Source organism: Macrotis lagotis, chromosome X (genome assembly GCF_037893015.1).
Source record: "Macrotis lagotis isolate mMagLag1 chromosome X, bilby.v1.9.chrom.fasta, whole genome shotgun sequence".
Lineage (NCBI taxonomy): Eukaryota > Metazoa > Chordata > Mammalia > Peramelemorphia > Peramelidae > Macrotis > Macrotis lagotis.
The window spans coordinates 541,156,729-541,176,618 of NC_133666.1; positions in this window are offsets into that span (position 1 = coordinate 541,156,729).

A 19,890-nucleotide genomic window follows, 5' to 3' on the forward strand; every position below is an offset into this window, starting at 1 on the left:
AATAGCTAATGTTGAAATATGTTTTATATGACTTCAGATGTATAATGGAAATCATATTTTTTGCCTTCTCAATGGTTTGATAATGGAGAAAATTCAAAGCTGAAAATAACATTTTTTAATAAAAGATAGGACTTGACAAATTGACCAAAATAACACAGAACTCTGAAGTTGTGATACTTATGGAACAGAAATACAAACATACTAGAGTGGTAATAAAATTGAATTTAGGAAGTCACGTGGTCATCTGATAAAAGATATCTTAATTAAAACTATTTTCAACTTATTATCTCTAAATTAAAAAAAAAAAACATGTAGGTTGATTTAAAGGTAAGTGAATTAGCCATTACAACTACATTCATTGAGTGTAGCTCTTAAAGTAAGAATCAATCTAAAGGATCAGACATACACACCATTTTGACCAAGAGAATAGACTGCTTGACAAGAAAAAGAGAAGGATGGTCACTTTAATAACAGTATGAACTGGCAGGGGGAGAAATTGGAATCAAACAAACTAAATTTCTTGAAGTTTTGATCTGGTGAGAGGAATTTGAATTGGGCACAATGTTTTAATCACTCTTCTTGCTCCATATACAGATAGAATGCTTTGAAAATTTTGGAACAGGGGCAGCTAGGTGGCTCAGTGGATAGAGCACCGGCCCTGGAGTCAGGACTACCTGAGTTCAAATCTGGCCTCAGACACTTAATAATTACCTAGCTGTGTGGCCTTGGGCAAGCCACTGAACCCCATTTCCTTGCAAGAAAAAAATCTTAAAAAAAGAGAAAGAAAATCTTGGAACAGTTTTAAGCTTGAAAAATGTAAAACTGAACCAAAACTTTTAGGTCACTGTGTATACATGTCTGGCAAAATTGTTCATATTTTCAATAGTTTGTAAAGTTTTATCAGTTGCTTTGGGAGGAATCTGTCCCAGTTTGAAATATCTTGAAAATCTCATATTAAATACCTTTTAAATTCTGATTTTTTCCAGTGTGTATTTCCTCAGCATACATTCAGTCAAGTCCAGTTGCTTTTTTTTCCTAACTTCATTTTCTTAATTGTCATTTCTACTTCCTCTTATAACATATTGTGGACTTATGTGTTAGAGCATAAATGTAATAACTCCACTGTCATAAAGGAAAAAAATAGAATGCTATAGAAATATTCTCAGATCTCTTCTATTTCACTTCTGTTCATTGTCTTCTTTCCAGCTTTCAGGTTCATTTAGAAGTGTTCTTCTGATAAGCTGGCTTAGTTGGATCTTGTGCCAAACTTTCTTCAGGCTTATTTTCCCCTTCATTTCTTTTGATTGTATGGGAAACATATGTCCATTGTGTTATCTAAATGTATAGGCATGATTCATAAATGGCATGGATAGATGCACTTATGCAGAGCAGAATCAAAAGTCAGACCATTCTAGTATTGCTAGGGGGCAGATACCCCTGAGGCATTCTTCTAAGATGAAAAATATTTACTCAAATGTACAAGATCAGTAGCAGCATAGAATTATATCTGTTCCCCTGAAATTTCTCTGGTTTACTCTAAGAGTATAAATTTGAGTTCATTTGGAAAATCATTTCCTTGGTAACTCTAACAAAGGCAGATAGCCCAACTGACTAGCCTAGCTTCTTCCCACCAAATGTTGGTTATACAAAAGATCAGCACAATTAGTGAATAATGAATAAATACCTTTATTCAAGTAAAGCAGCAAACAAATTGGAGAAATTCTGCAGATTGAATTGAGTTCATATGGAAAGCCATTTCCTTGGTAACTATACAGAAGGCAGGTAGTCCAAATGACTAGCTTAACTCCTTCCTCAAATGATGGTTAACACAAAAGAGCAGCACAATTAATGAATAATGAATAAACCCCTTTATTCAAGCAAAAGAGCAAACAAATTGGAAAAATTCTGCACATTACAATATACCAGAAAATACACAGAGTGAATGAACTTTTTCTCTGGGAACATGGTCACACTTTGGCTCCAGTCATGAGAAAAAGTCAAATCTCAACAAAGGAGCTCCATTAAGTAGACAGTCATTAAGTTGATAGACTGGAAATCAGGGACCTTGAAAAACTTCCTTCCTGCACATGTCTTCCGCTGTTTCTCTCACCACAAGCCTTTATCCAATCATTTATAAAGCCATAATTGTCCTTCCTGAGAGAAGTTCTAATCCTAGCTCTGTAAATGACTCACAGTAGGCATTCATCTAGATACTCATAATCCTCCCCAATTAAGAGTCATATTTTTTTTCATATACAAAGCAGCAGGCAAAAATCCCAATGTTTGGAAGCTCAGGAAAACTTTTTTATGAGACATCACTCTCCCTAATTTTGGATTCATTTCTCTGTAACCTTGGCATTCTCCTTTGTTATCAGACTTTTCTACTGGTTAAGGGACTTCAAGCCTTAAAATTCATTACTGCAATTATTGCCTACTTCTATCATATCTTGTAAATGTTGGGGTTAGAAACTAATTGGCTGATCTGGATCAAGTCTAAGATTGTGTTTGATTTGGAAACCAATTTCTTTACTTTAATTTACAAAAATTAATTGATTGTGTGATCCAGAATAACTATGCAGATGAGGAATATCAATGGTAATACAACCTGACTCAAAGTATTTGAATCTCCTTCTATTGATGAATTTATAATTATCCAAGGAGGTACACAGACAATAGACAATCCATTAATAAGCCACTCTTTAAGCCCTTATAAGATGATCAAACTGTCTACAGTGTGTGTCCCATTATCATGAACTTTAAGAAAATCATGATACCTTACTACCACCACCACCACTACCACCACCACCACCACTACCCCCACAACCCAATTATGAGTTCCCAATGAAGTCAGATTTTGTAAATTCAGATGTATAAAAGCAAAAATTACTTACCTAATTCAATATCTGAATTGACAAAAGATAAAACTTTTTTTTCCCTATAAGCATCTTATTTTAGTAGTAATCCTTTTAGGTAATTTCAGGTGAGTGACTTTTCACTGACAAATTATAACATTTGTTTTGACAATACAAAAACAGATGTTATTTTGGTAATTTCCATTACCTGTTTATTTGATGATCTAAACTCTTACTTTCAGTAGAAAGCGTTTCCCAACTGTGTTTTAAAATTCCTTGTTATATAAGGTAAAATTGTACCTCAGCCCTCCCACAAACATCTTTTCAGGGATACTGTTTTCATAAGCTTTTTTTTATATTAACCTACTCAGATCAAATGGATGTGAGTCTATTATTACAAATATGTCCAAATTATTTTATACATCCATCACTTTTCTCAGTGCTGACTCCTACACCACTCCTTTAGCAACTATAGTTGCTTTTTTCCCCCTTCTATCTGGCAGGTAACAAACATCCAGAAGTTTTGTAAGAGCATTGAAACATGAAAGAAGACTTCTTTTTCACCTTTTAAAGATATATTTACACAGGTCCAATTCCATAAGGTCACCTAGTTACCTTATGGAATATACAATGGATAGAGCACTGTTCCTGGAGACAGGATTCAAATTTAGTCTCAGATAATGATTAGTAACCTGGGAAAGTCACATAACCTTGACCTTAGTTTCCTCCTTATAAAATGGGAGAAATGACAATTCAACCTAAAACTGTTGTAAAGATGTAATAATATAATACTTACAAAGCATTTGATAAACTTTTAAATGCTAAGCAAATGCTAAGTGTAAGTCTTATTATTCTATGTGGGCAGAGTCTAAGAAGCATGAGTTTTATTAATTTTACATTTGGATGGCATCTAATAAATGCTTTCATCATTATCAACAAATATTTCTTGAGTATGTACAGAACATTGTGCTGAGTCAGGGACACAAAAGTTTATACTGTCCCTGTCTTCAAGGAGCTTGCAATATTTCTTCCAATTAAATTATTCATGCCATACTAAGTTATATGTGTTAGCTATACTAATCCAGACTTTCATAATATTCTTTCTTCACAATTGATTGCTCTTGTCTTTGCCTTCAGAGATCACTTTTCCCCTTATCCAAGTAAATTCTGATTTCCCTTGACCCCATCCCTTTCTATTACCTTTAAAACTTTGCTTTTTCGATCACACCCTTTCCTCTCCACTTGTGTCATTTTCTATCTCTCCCTCTCTAGTGGAATCTTCCCCTCTGCCTTAAAACATGTCCCAAGTCTCCTCAATTCTAAATAAAACTTTGCCTTCATACTATTATTCCCTCCTGCTGTCATCTTTCTCCTCTCTTTTGCAGCCAAATTTCTAGGAAAAAAAAAATCTGAAGTCAAGCCTTTAATTCCCCACCCACTCTCTACAGTCTTTGCAAACTGGCTTCCATCCAAACCACTCTAGTAAAAACTACTCTCTCTAAAACTATCCACAACCTATATGCCACCCAATCCAATGACCTTTTAAAATTTCTATACTTCCTGACCTTTCCTTTCTTCAGTATTTGACTGTTTCCTCTTTCTGAATACTCTTTTCTCCCTTGAATAATTTATACTACTCCACTGTGCTCTCTCTCTCTCTCTCTCTCTCTCTCTCTCTCTCTCTCTCTCTCCTCCTCCTCCTCCTCCTCCTCCTCCTCCTCCTCTCACACTTCTTTTCTGCACTTTTCTAGATGCTTACTTGCTCAGTCATCCCCACACCTTCTATTACATCATTCTATCTCCTAATCTATTCTCTTTACTTTTATACTCTCACTCAAGGTGCTTTCTCCCTTGGTCAATTATTAACCACATGTATTATTTTTCACCTAGAGAATTGCTATCTAATCAAGTTTTTTACTTGCGAAGTTAATTAGCATTGATTCAATAAGTCTTCCTATTTAATTTTATTAAATTTCATGTTTTTAATTTCAGTCAATCAATAAGCACTTATTAGGTTTGGTTTCCCACATTGTACCAAGCACTGGGGGATGAAGAGAGGCAAAAAATATCTTGTGCCCTCAAGAAGCTTACATTCTAATGGGGAAGTCAAAATATAAATAATCATGTACTTCAAAAATACATACACTGTAAAAGGATAATACCCTTGCTACTAATGCCTTTATCAGGAGGTAGGAAAGACCTCTAGCAGAAAATGAGATTTGATTGGAGCCTTGAAGAATGCAGGAAAAGTAAGGGAATATAGATGAGGACAGAGAGGAAGGCAGACCTGGAAAACAACCTGAACAAAGTGATGGACTGAGGAGAAAGTGTCAAATGTGAGGAACAGCAAGTAAGCCAGTGTAACTGAACCAGAATACATGGAGGAGAGGATGTGTAAAATGTTTGGAAAGGTGGGAAGGTAAGGGACAACAAACAGAGCATTTTATTTATGATGATGATGCAAATAAGAAGCCATTTTAGCTTACTGAATAGGAAAATAGCTTGATGCTATCTACATTTTAGAAAAATCTTTTTGGGAGAAGAGAGGAGGATGGATTGGGTGGCAAGCAACTTGAAACAGGGAAAGCAGCCAGAAGATTATTGCAATAGTCCAAACAAGAGGTGATAAAGGTCCTGTTGTAAAGTGTTTGCTATATGAATAGAGAAGAGATGTACATAAGAGATGTGAAGGTAGAAATGAAAAGATATGATAAAATAAAAAATATCCTGCTTGATTACTCCTCATTCACCTCACTGAGTTTTGGTGCTTAAGGTTACTGGAAGGACAGTGGTGCCCCCAGTAAGTTTGAAAGAGAAAAAAAATATTTAGTTTTGTTTTGGACATGCTGAATTGGATATGACATTCAGTCCCAGCACCAGGGATACAATAAGGCAAATAAACACAATCTCTGCCATCAAGGATCTTTTAATCTAATGGGGGAAGACAATACACAAACAGAAGCTGAAGGTGGAGAGGGAAAAGGGAGATATCAGAAGGAACTAATGTTATTGTTCAGAGTGGCATAATGTTATTGAGGTGGAAACTAAATAGAGCAGCTGTTGGGAAATAAAGAGTTAGCTGGAAAATTCTGAATCTTCTATAAAAAAGAGGCTTTGGGAGGAGTTATTTGGTCTAGCTCTTCAGAACCTCCAATCAGAGCAGTGAGGAACTTAGGTGTTGAGTATCAAACTTGAAAGATGTAAGTTCCATTATGATAAGATTTCTGGTGATGATTTTTATCCTGATGAAGGAATGATGATGCTCATGGAGTTTGATATCAAGGGGAACACAAAAAAGGGAAATTCGAATTAGATAATAAACTTATCAGTCAGTGTGTTTTAAGTCAAAACATTCATCTAACCTCAGTGTGAACACTTTGAATTAATGGTTTCTCACTATACCTTTCTACTACAACTTAGTGAAGATCAATGGTCTTGTAGTTTTTTCCTAAATGGGCCAATCTATCTCAAAAATCAGTGATTTTCCATTCCGAGCATGAAATCTACTTCTTCCTAACCTCCACCCCTGGGTACTCCTACCTTTATTCAAAGCTCAACTCAAGGATCACCTCCTACAAGTGACCTTTCTTAATTCCCCAAATTTTTAGGTCCTAATCTTTCCTGCTCCTCCTGACCCCTACCCCCAAAACACTTTACATTTACATTTGCAATTACTTTTTTTTTTAGGCTTTTGCAAGGCAAATGGAGTTAAGTGGCTTGCCCAAGGCCACACAGCTAGGTAATTATTAAGTGTCTGAGGTTTGATTTGAACTCAGGTACTCCTGACTCCAGAGCCTGTGCTCTATCCCATGAGCACCTAGCTACCCCTGCAATTAACTTTTAGTTCCTTAGAGCCTTCTGTATACTGGGCAACAAGCCACATTTATCTGCACATATTTCAAACTTACTGAAGGCAGGACCTGTTTCAGTTTTTTCTGTTTCACTTCATGGTCCAGCACAAAGTAAACTCTTAAATGATTATTAAATAAAGTCAAACTGAACATGTATGTCTGAGAAAGGAAGTTCTTCCCCCTGCAGCCAAGGAAAAAATAATGTCCTCCCAAGCTTCAAGAAGAAAATCAAAATGAGCATTCCTATTGCTCTCTTGACTGCTACACCTTTGCATATGGTAACGAATACAGCTTTTAATGTGTTTCTTAAATGCAATTTTAATTTATGTAATACCTAGTGATCAGGAACAATGACTGGGCCTAATTGAAATTTTAAAAGCAAGGCAGAGTCTGAGAACTTGCCAAGGAAATTCCAATGAACTGCTACAATACTTATCTGTACATTTACAGGGATTAGTGAAATTCCATGGACATGTAATAGTATCTGTCTGATAGTATATGAGGTATATTTTCCACTTTTTTATTGCAAAAAACAGAATGAGTAACTTGTGTAAAATGAACATAAAGGACTGAAGCTGTGTGGCTTTGAAATAGTTTCAGGTTTTGATACTGAATTAATATAGAAAGTTAAATACTTAATCCATTCTAAAAATAATTAGAAAAGAGAGAGAGTTAGAGGGAGGAGGGGGTGGAAAGAGAGAGAGACAGAGACAGAGAGACAGAGAGAGACAGAGACAGAGAGAAAAAAGAGGAAAAGACAGACAGACAGATATAAAAGCTTGGAGCAGAGGTGGGGTGTTTGGTTAGAATTTGCCTTGAACCCTCAGGAGTTGACTAGGTTGAATGCATAAGTATTAGTCCTGGAGACCTAGAAGGATAGAGTTATCATTTAACTGATTAGCTATATAAACTTTTGATAATCTGATCTATCCAATCAGAACTGAGAAGAAGCACCTGCTGGACTTTTCATTTCCTTGAAAGATGCTTTACTATAACTCTAGATATATTCCTGTGAGCAGATGACCTGAAAAGCATCCCCTATCAATGAATATTCTGGTTAAATATATACATCCTTTCTGTTTTATCCAATAAAAGATTTCTTTTTCCTTTTCTCTTTTTTTTGTAGTTGATTTGTCTGTTTATTTGTGATAATTTACCCTTTGACTCATTCTCACAAAATCCTTATTTTTCTCTGAGGATCAGCATGCAACTAGCCCAAAATAGTTCTTCATTTAAATCAAAGTTAAACAATTTGTCTAGGATTGTACAATTATTATATATTAGAAACAAAACCTAAACCCATATCTCTTTTTTTTTACTCTCTCTAGCAGTTTATTTCCTATACTATATTATTTTTATATTTATATATTATATATATATATATATATTATATTATTATATATACCTATTACTGGAAGTATAATCAAATGGAAAATAATAATTCATATTTTATCTCATCCTAAAATTAAAAATACTATAAACTGAAAGAAACAACGAAATAGGTCCCAGCTTAATCCATGTAAAGCTACCTTTACCCCACCCCCATTCAAGCTTATATATGTGTCCATTTGTTTATTCCGTTTGTTTATCTGGCTGCCTCTCCCTCTCTGTCTCTGTCTCTCTCTATCTCTCTAAAATAATTTTTAGCATTTTCTAGTGCTACCTTCCTGCACTCTTCCAAAAGCATAAACAAAACTTAAATACAGATTCTTTGACACACTTTAAACCTCAATCACTCCAATCAGTAGCCTAATATTTAAGTCCACTACAGTGAACTTTCATTTCATTATACTAATTAATAGAGGCAGCCAGGTTGCTTGGTGGATAGAGTACCAAGTCTAAACTCAGAAAGACTTGAATTCAAATCGAACCTGACACTTACTAGATCTTTGTACCTGGAAAGTCACTTAATCTTGTTTACTTCAGTTTATTTATTTTTAAAATGAACTGGAGAAGAAAATGCAAACTGCTGAAAATCTCATATGACATCACAGAGTCAGAGAGGACTGAAATGACATAACAACAACAATAATAATAAAGATTAATTATTATTAATGATAATATTAATGTCTTTAAGGTTTGCATAAAGTTTTAAAAACATTAACTCATTTGATCCCCATGACAACCCTAACAGCTGCTGCTATTATTATTTCCATTTTACAGATAAGAAAACTGAAGTCAAATGAGACCAATGGTCAAATAAAGTGCCCAGAGTCATACAAATAGTAAGTATCTGAGACTAGATTTGAATTCAGCTCTTAAACTTTTCAGGTTTCACTCCTACCCCTTGTACTACCTTCTTCTCTGTCTGTAAGATTCTTCAGAATCTATGTCACTGAAGAGTAGCTATATTCCAAATAGCCTTTAAAAGTCAAGACTTAGAGATAAACTATTCTAGAGTTTGACATGTTTCTGGTAGGGAATAGCTTTGTGGAGAGTGATTCCTGTGTCTTTATAAAATAAATAGCAAGGAGGGGGTTGTGGTTCTCTCCACCCTTCCAGCCCCTCACATAGCCAGTCAGTCTTGACAGCTAGCAGTATAGTTACTTTCCCAGAAGAAGATGATAGATTCAGTATGTAGCTGTTTGGAGAATCAAACTCACCTAGGCAAGGGCAGAGACTCCAATTATCTATAAATTACAAAAAGTTAAATAATCAAGACTTTACTGAGTAAATCTCTACAAGTATGGAAGAAAACTGACTAAACCTGCTAAAAAGCACTAGTCCTGACCAATGTGAGTTAAACTATGGAACAGAGCAGACCCAGGAAGCTCAGCTAACAACAGAAGACTTGGACCAGGGAGAAACAATATTAAGGATAGCTTTGAAGATAGAGGATAGTTGGGCAGCCCCAAGATGGCGAAGTAAAGGAAGGGTTTCCCATGAGCTCCCCCACAAACTACTCTAAATATCTATAAATAATGATTCTAAACAAATTCTTGAGTGACAGAACCTACAAAAAGACTGAGTGAAATAATTTTCTGACTGAAGACAGCTTTGGAAGACCAGCTGGAAGGTTATGTAAATCTGGGGTCAGAAAGGGCCTGTAGTGCTAGAGTTGGGTCCATGCTGGAGTGAAAGAAATCCAGTCATCTATGAACAGTCCATAGAGTACCTGGGTCCCTGGAAGCCATGGCAGTTTCGAAACCTCTCAGCCTAGGGATTGCCAAGGTCAGCTTGGAGGAGCAGCAAGAAAATACTTCTGCACCAGAATGATAACTAAGCCCAGTCCAGATCAAGCCTCAGGGCAAACCTCGTCCTAGGGTACCAGGAGCAGGCCTCGGGAGCCACCCAGTAGGGAACCACCTCAGCAGTTGCTCCCCAAATGCTCAGCCTATGGATGGTAAGGGGGTTGGAGAAATTGCAGACATCTCTTTGCTACCCCTGAGGAATCTGTTGCTTCATCCATACTCAGAAGTGTGTCATAGTCTGGGTCCCCAGTCTCAGGAAAAGATGCAGAAACACAAGTTTACTGCCTGCAGCAAAGCAAAGACCCTCTTCACAGTTCCAGGCAGATAGGTCATCCACAGAACAGAACAAAGGCCAGGAGAGTAGTTAGAACCTCTCATAAGACCTTAAAGGAATTGAGGCTCCTGGGGGAGTGTCCCTGAAAACAGCTGCAAAAGCCCTCAAAAGCTTTAGACAGTGCATCTTCCACCCTGGAAGCAGAGTTCCACCTCAACAATGAGTTAAAATCAAGTCACCATAATAGAACAGCAGAAGAAAAAATCCAATCTTAGTCAATTACTTTGGATTCTTTGGAAAATCAAAATGTGTACTCAGAAGAAGATAAAAAAGTCAAAGCATCTGCATCCAAAGTGTCCAAGAAAAATATGAATCAATCTCAGGCTATGGAAGAGCTCAAAAAAGATTTTGAAAATCAAGTAAGGGAGGTAGAGGAAAGATTGGGAAGAGAAATGAAAGGGACATGGGAAAAACAAGAAAACCGAGTGAACAGTTTGGTGAAGGAGATATAAAGAAATAACTGAAGAGAATAACATCTTAAAGACTAGTTTGGGTTAAATGGAAAAATAGTTCCAAAGACCAATAGGTCAAATGCAAAAAAAAAAAAAAAACAGTTCCAATTAGAAGAATATCTTAAAAATAAAAATTGGCCAAATGGAATAGGAGGTGCAAAAGCTCTCTGAAGAAAATAATTCCTTAAAATATAGGATGGAGCTAAGGAAAACTGATGACTTTGTGAGAAATCAAGAAATAATAAAACCAGAAGAATGGAAAACTAGAAGAAAATGTGGAATATCCCATGGAAAAAACATCTGAGCTGGAAAACATATCTAGAAGAAATAATTTAAAAATTATTGGACCACCTCAAAGTCATGACCAAAAAAAAAAAAGAACCTAGATATCATTTTTCAAGAAATTATCCAAGAAAACTGTCCTGATATCCTAAAAATAGAGGGTAAAATAGAAATCAAAAGAATCCAACCATCTCCATCTGATAGAGATCCCAAAATGAAAACTCACAGCAAAATTTCAGAACTTCCAAGTTAAGGTTAAAAATATTTCAAGCAGTCAAAATGAAACAATTCAACTATCAGGGAGCTACAGTAAGGATAATACAAGATTTAGCAGCTTCTACATTAAGGTATCAAAGGACTTGGAATATGATATTCCCCAAGGCTAAAGAACTTGGGATTGTAAGCAAGAGTCAACTATTATTTCAGGGGAAAGGATGGATTTTCAAACTTTCCTGATAAAACGACAAGAGCTGAACAGAAAATTTGATCTTCAAATACAAGACTCAAGTGAAGTATATGAAAAAAGGTAAACAAGAAAGGTAAATCATAATGGATGTAATGATATTGAACTAATATAAATATGTATGTATATATATAGTATATATATATACATACATATATATATATATATATATATATATATAGAGAGAGAGAGAGAGAGAGAGAGAGAGAGAGAGAGAGAGAGAGAGACAAGGCATAGGTAAGAGTTGAATTTGAAGGTATAATATATTAAAAAGATGGGGTTAGTAAGGAAGAAAGGAAGAAAGGAGGTAGAATGGAGTAAGTTATTTTACATAAAAGCAATATTGTAGAATGATCAGCTGTGAATGACCTACCTATTCTCAGTAATGCTGTGACTTAAGAGAACTCTGAAGGGCTATACATTCCAGAGCGAGAAATGATGGTATCTGAATACAGACTGAAACATTCTTTTTTCACTTTATTTTTTCTTGAGGTTTCTCTTTGTGTGTGTGTGTGTGTGTGTGTGTGTGTGTGTGTGTGTGTGTGTGTGTTTGTGTTGGGGAATTGATGTTTACTTTTACAACATGACTATTGTAATAATATTTTTCATGGCTACACATTTAATCTACACCAAGTAACTTATTTTCTTAATGAGGGAGAATGGAGTGGGAGGAAAGGAAAGAATTTAGAATTTAAGATTTTGGAAGTTAATGTTGAAACTTGCTTTTGCATGTTGCTGGGGGAAAATTAAAATAAATATATAAAAAAAGAAAATAGATGCTATCAGAAAGAAGCCTGTGATACCTGAAGTGTTAGTTGCCTTTTCCCTATGCATGCTTCAGTCATTACTACCAAGGCACACTAAATCTGGACCCATTCTTCCATATGCTGCTGATTTTTTTATGGAGGAATGTGTTTATGTTTTATAGGATAGGGGTGCCTCATCAGGGAGAGATTTGTTGCTATGGTTATAACTCTGGTAGCAAAGGTCTTTGCTTTAAGCTAATCTGTCCCTAATGCCTATTAAAAGCAAACCTCCTTGAAAACTGAAGAGATGCTCATTAAACAAGGTTAAACAAGTTGTGGTACATAATTGTGAGAGAATATTCTTGTGCTATAAGAAATGACAAATAGAATGATTACAGAAAAATCTGGAAAGATTTGCATACATTGATGCAAAGTGAAATGAGCAGAACCAGAATGTTTTTATAACAGTTACAGGAATATTGTGCAATAAAGAACTGTTAATGACTTACCTATCATCAGGAAATGACCCAAGATAATATCAAAGAAGTAATGATGAAGCATACTATCCACTTCCAGAGAAAGAACTGACATTGAATATATACTGAAGCATGCAATTTTTATCTTTCCTTTTCCTTTTTCTTTTTTTTCTTTCTGAATACAAAATGACTAATACGGGAATGTTTACTTGATTGAACATGAAATCAAGTAAATTATTTTAAGTGAAAGTTATTTCATTTCATTTTATATTTTATATTATTTATATTACATTAAAAATAATTTAAGTTTACCATCTCAGGGAAGTGGCGTGAGAAGGACGATAGGAAGGATAGAATTTTGAACTCAAAACTTTAAAAAAAAATTAAATGATGTTTTAGTATGCAATTGGGAAAATAAAAATACATACATGAATGCATATATGTATAAATGTGTTCATGCATATACATATACACACATGTGCCTATATACATGTGTGTGTGTTTCTATATATACATATATAAAGTAAACCAACTGAAGGAGCTCTTGAGTTATATAATGTTAGATAGTCCTAACTCTCTGGGCTTCTTAGTGATGTGCAATATGAACAAGGCTGGTTGTAAATACTCCTAGGGGCAAAGTAGTCTGCGCTTCTATTACCACTTATTTATCCCTATTATCTGCCCATTGCTTTCTCTGGTTGTATCAACTACCTCTAAGGAGTATAGTTGGGATGGGAAAGAAGCTAATATCATACCGCTACACATTTCTTGTTTAAAATTCTTAAAATGGAATCTTCCCAAATCTTTTATTTGAGTTCAGTGAATAATTATTATGAAACTATTCTAATAAAATATAATTGTCATTCTCTTCCTCCAACTTTTTGTATGGCACTATTTTGTTTTAGCATTTTTAGAAAATGGATTCTTTTGCCAATTAAAGTAAAAAATGAAAATGGCATTTAGGGGGAAAGATTTTTCTTACTGAGCTCCTTTTAAATATTTTCTGAAATTGGATTTAAATGAAGTTTTCTATTTATCAGAAACAAAGGTTTGAGTTTGACTTTTGCTTTTGCATCATATTTACCATTGTTCCAAGGTCACCCGTGCAGCAATCAAAAAATCAATTAATTTGAGAGGATTAGCCAGAAGTAAGTTGGATATACTACATTACATTTTCAAGATCTGCCTTGAGGGATACCGGATTGTGAAAGAATGATGGGGTGTTGGCAGTAGCAAAGAGTGAGAAGGTATAGCTGATGTTTGGTAAGAGATACACTACACTACCTAGTTATAGCACTCCGATTATGTAAGGTAATTTTCTTTATTCTTCCTCTCCATATGTCCTTTTATTATATGGTTTCTTCCACTCACTTCCAATTCCTTTAAGATCATCTAAACATAAAAGAACTACTCCTAGACTCTTGGCCTAATTAGATGACTCCTTTGACCTCAAATGATGATCAAGTTTTGGGGGGAATGGACAAACACCAAACCATGTATCATTTTTTCATGAGAAGACACATATGCATCACATCTTGATAATAAATATAGATAGTCTATCTTTGTTTCATCCCCTTATGATTTCTTGTTCAGGTTTACCAGTTTATGTTCTTCTTGACTGCTCTGTTTTGCAGAAGTTTTACTCAGTTCTAATCTTTCATCAAGAATGCTTGGAGGGGCAGCTATGTGGTGCAGGGGATAAAGCACCAGCCCTGGAGTCAGGAGTACCTGGGTTCAAATCCGGTCTCAGACATTTAATAATTACCTGGTTGTGTGGCCTTGGGCAAGCCACTTAACCCCATTTGCCTTGTAAAAAAAAACCTAAAAAAAAAAGAATGCTTGGAAATCCTCTATTCCATTAAGATTATATTAAATTTTGCCATGTAAGATATTTTTGCTTATAAGTCTATGTCCTTTATCTTCTGGAATATCATATTCCAAACTATCTAATCTTTGTATAGCATTTTCTGTTAAATTAAGTATGATTCTCACTATGGATCCTCTGTTCTAGACTTTTTTTTTCTTTCTAGTTGCTTGAAGTATATTTTTTCTTTGCTCTAAAAAATTCTGGAAAAAATATTTCTAGGATTTTTCATTTTTGCGTTTCTTTCAGGATGTAATTGGTAGATTCTTTCAATTTCTACTTTGCCCTCTGCTTCTAAGATATCTGATCAATTTTCTTTTTTAATTTCTTGAAATATGTCTAGATTCTGTTTTGAGGTTTTTTGGTTTGTTTGGTTTTTTTGGTCATGGGTTTAGGTTTTACAATGTTTCCTAAATTATTTTCTTCATTTTTTTTCTGCTTGAGTTGTTTTTACTGTGATATACCTTATATTTTCTGCTATTCTTTTCAGACTTTTGATTTTCTTTTAATATCTGTTTTTGGCTCATGAAGTCATTAGTTTTGATTTGGTCTATCCTAAGTTTGAGAGTGTTTGTTGTTGGATAAAATTTTGTACTTCCGTGTCAAACTGTAAATTCTATTTCCACCTTTTTTCTTCCATACTTATTACTGTGCCATAGTTTTTCTTCTAGCACTCTTATTTGCATTCTATTAAACACATTTTAACTCCTATTTAAAGCTTCTACTTAAAACTTCCTACTTCTATTAATTTTTGTTGTGCTTGTGTTCATGTTTCTTTCTGATTTTGTTTGTTGATATTTTATAATCAGTCTCTCCTGAGATGTATCTTGAGTTTCCTTGTCACTAAGGTAGCTCTGTGTGGTCATATTATTTTTACTTGTTTGCTCATTCTTTCAACCTACTTTTTAACTTTGTACTATATTTTTGAGTCTGGATCCACACACTTCCAGGAAACATATATTTTGGTCCCTCCTGCTCTATTCTTGTATCTCATTCCGGACTTGGGGACTTCTCAGACTAGAAATATGGTGGGTTTAGTACTTTTAGTATTATTACCTGATCCATTTCAAAGTTGCCCTCTTGGCCTGAGCTATGCAAATTTCTGTCCTGGATTTAGGACTGAGCAACACACCAATAGATATCTTCTAATTGGAGTTCTAGTAAGACTGTTGATGAATTCAGTGCCTATGAATCAGTTCCAGTTAGAAGAGCTTTCTTGATTCAAGAAAAGGAAGGCAATTAGTACTATATGTAGTAGCTTCTACAGCCAAGTGCTGTACTATAAATTATTTTTTAGCAAATATTATTTCATTTTATCCTCACAAAAAGCCCACAATGTGCAGAGGGCAGGAGTAGGTACCAGCTAACAACTCTGAGTAGGGAATTTGGGCCCAGAGATAGTTTCCTAGGGCTGTGTGTCCTCCCTAAACACCCTATAGACCCTTGCATTCATACACATATTACGTACATATGAGTTAATAATGAAAGAAACAATTAATTCTTAATGCTACTATTGATAATAATAACTAGCATTTTACATAGTGTTTTAATATTTACAAAGCATTTTAAGGTATTATCTTATTTGGTCACAACAAACCTGGAATCCTAAATAATGCATTATTTTCCCTTTTTGAGATAAGGAAATTGAGGCAGATCAATTAATTGATGTTCCCAAGATCACACAACCAAGAAGTACCCAGAAAATCAATTGAAATATATTCCATATCAGAATGCCAGTTTTCTATGGACCCCAAAGTCTACCTATGTTATTGTAGACCCAAGTACTAAGCCCTAGCAATACAATTACAAGCAAGTAAAGTAGTCCCTATTCTCAAGAAATTTACATGCCAAAAGGGAGGATAGCATATCCAAAGAAGGACTATTTTGTTTGGTTTTTTTAGTTTTTTGGTTTTTTTGGTTTTTTGAAGGCATTGGGATTAACTGACTTGCCCAAGGTCACACAGTTAGGTAATTAAGTGTCTGAGTTCACATTTGAACTCAGGTCCTCCTGACTCCAAGGCCAATGCTCTACCCAGTGCTGCCCCAGGACTGTTTTGTACAGAGAAGTCAGAGGAAATGGTGCTAGACAAATGACTGCCATGACCTCTCTAAAAATAATATGTTAACGCTAGTACTATTTCTCTCAGGCTGAGAATTGGAAAATGATGGGGGGTGGGGATCTGAGGGGGAAATGACTTTTAGATGACTCTCCTGAAACTACTATTGTGCAAGGTCACACAACTAGAAATCTGGAAAAGTCAGTATTGAATCCCAGGTTGCTGACTCCAACTGTCCTTCCTACACCAGACTTAGACTTGCTCACTTCATAGGACTTTTGTGAAAATAAAATGAGTTCAAGTACATGAAATTGTTTGGAAACTGTAAAGATGGCCTCATAATTTTATCCCTGGTTTCCTTTCTACAGCTAAATACTCCCATTTTGTCATTCATTTTCAAAGTGTAATAAGTAACTAATTTTGGTATTTGTCTTTAGTCTTCTCAACAAGATGGACAACTCATCAATGATTAAGAACAAGACTTTGTAAGCACTTCATAAATTATTAAACAAATGAATGAATGAATTCAATTTCCCTGATGTTCTCACTGCATGTGTTGTAATGTGTAAAAATAGAATGAATACCCAGACAATAAACTGAAATAGATTCCAAGCCTGAATGTCAGTTTTTATTGTACCCTAAAACCTACCTATTCATGTCTGGTAAAATTGTAAAATGCATAAAATAAATTTCATACTATACCCAAATATCTATAAAACTATGCATACCCTTTGATCTAGCAATACCACTACTAGATCTATATTCCACTGATTTAAGCACTCATTTTTGCAATATTTACAAAATTATGACAAAAGATAGGGGTAAATTCAGAAGGAAGGATTAGGAAAAATAGGTAGAAACTGCAGAGGCTAATTTAGGTTTTTGATATGAGGAATAATGTCCTAACAATTAACACTATTCAAAAATGCAATGGGATGTTTCAGATGATGATCAATGATCATCAGAAGACCTTACTGGAAGCAATCAAGCAAAGTGAATTCCTACATACATAATATAGGGAAAGAAGATCTTGTGGAAAGACTACTAGATTCAGAATCAAAGAACTGAGTTCAGAGCCCAGGTCTTCTCCTTAGTAATTTATAAACTTAAATAAATCATTTAATCATTCTCAGCTTCAATTTACTCATTTATAAAATAAATGTTTGAACTAAATGAATTTTAAGGTCCCTTTAACTTTAGAAACATGATCATAATGTGCAAAAATTAAAAAAAATATAACAAGATGTCTGATATTTTGTATATTATGTCCCTTTTGTGGTAAGGCCTACAGACTACTTCAGAATAATATTGTGAAATGCATAAAATTAAGTTCATACAATTCCCAAAGAGATAAAAGTTTGTACATGGCATCCAGGGTCATCTCCAGTTGTCCTGATTGATATCTGGCTACTGGATTCAGCTCTGGAGGAGAAAATAAGACTGGTAACTTAGCACAGAATCCCCTGCACTCAAATTTAATTCACATGCTTATCATGGCATTATGATGTAGTGGTCTTCTTTGAAAATAAAGGACAAATATTACTACTACTATTACTACTAGATCTATAACCCAAAGAAATCATAAAAGGAGGGAAAAGGACTCACATATACAACAATATTTATAGCAGTTCTTTTTGTGGTGGCAAAGAATTGGAAACTGAAGGGATGATCATCAATTGGGAATTATTTAACAAATTGTAGTATTTAGAGGTGATAGGATATTATTCTTTAAAAAATAATGAACAGATGGACTTCAGGGAAAACATAAAAAGATTTACATGAACTTATACTGAGTGAAGTTTGCAGAACCAGGAGAACATTATATACAGTAATAGCAATATTGTGATGATGAACTATGATAGATTTAGTTCTTCTCAGAAATGCAATGATCAAAGATAATTTCAAGACTTGTGATGGAAAATGCCACCAGAGCAAGGAATATAGAGTCTGAACGTAGATTGAGGCATACTATTTTCTTTTTTTTAGTCAATATTTTGTTTTCCAATTGTATACAATAATAGTTTCTACCCATCAATCTTTCCTCCACCTTCCCTCCCCTCCCCCATCTGCCCACAGAAGGAAGTCTGGTAATCTTTACATTGTTTCCATGCTATACATTGATTGAAATTGAATGTTTTGGGGGAGAAATCATATCTTTAAGGAGAAAATAAAATATTAGAGATAGCAAAATTAGGTAGTACATAAGATACATTTTTAATTAAAAAATTGAAGGTAATAGACTTTGGTCTTTGTTCAAACCCCACAGTTCTTTTCTGGATACAGATAGTATTTTCCATCTCTAAAATTGTCCCTGATTATTGCATTGATGGAATGATTAAGTCCAATAAGATTGATCATCATCCCCCTGTTGCTGTTAGGGTGTACAATATTCTTCTGGCTCTTCTCATCTCACTAATCATCAGTTCATGCAAGTCTTTCCAGGCTTCTCTGAATTCCCACCCCTCTTGGTTTCTAATAGAACAATAGTGTTCCATAACATATATATACACCACAATTTGTTCACTATTCCCCAATTGATGGACATTCACTTGATTTCCAATTCTTTCCCACCACAAACAGGGCTGCTATGAATATTTTTGTACAAGTGATGTTTTTGAGGTATACTATTTTCACTTTTTAATTTTTTTTTGTTTTTTCTTTCTTGTGGTTTTCCCTTTTGTTCTGTTTCTTCTTTCACAATATGACTAATATGGAAATATGTTTAACATGATTATATATATATATATATATATATATATATATATATATATATGTAACCTATATCATATTGCTTGTTGTCTTGTAAAATGGGGAAGAAATGAAGGGAGGAAGAAAAAAATTAGAACTCAAAATATTAAAAATGAATGTTGACCACTGTCTTTACACATAATTGAAAAAATAATACTAAGACAAAAGAAATTGAAGTTCATAGTACAAAGGAAACCAATTATATCAAATACAGTTATAAATCAAAATAAAGCATGGACTTCAGGTTAAGGACTCTGAATATTAGTGCCAATGGAAAAAAGACCTATTCTTGGATAAAGCCCCAAGTAATGAGAAACTCAAAAGACCTAAGTGGAATCCAAATTCAGTCACTTGATGCTTACTAGATGTGTGACTTTTGGCAAGTCACTTAACCCCATTGCCCTAGAAAAAACAAAAAAAAATTAACATGAACCATCTTTATAGGGAATTTTTGTTTAGACATTGGTTGAATTTGATGATCAATGAGGGCACTTCAATTGTTAAGTTCTGTGATTCTGATAATGAGAAATAATTGGAGAAAGAGAATGAGAGCAAGTATCATAGTGAACAATGA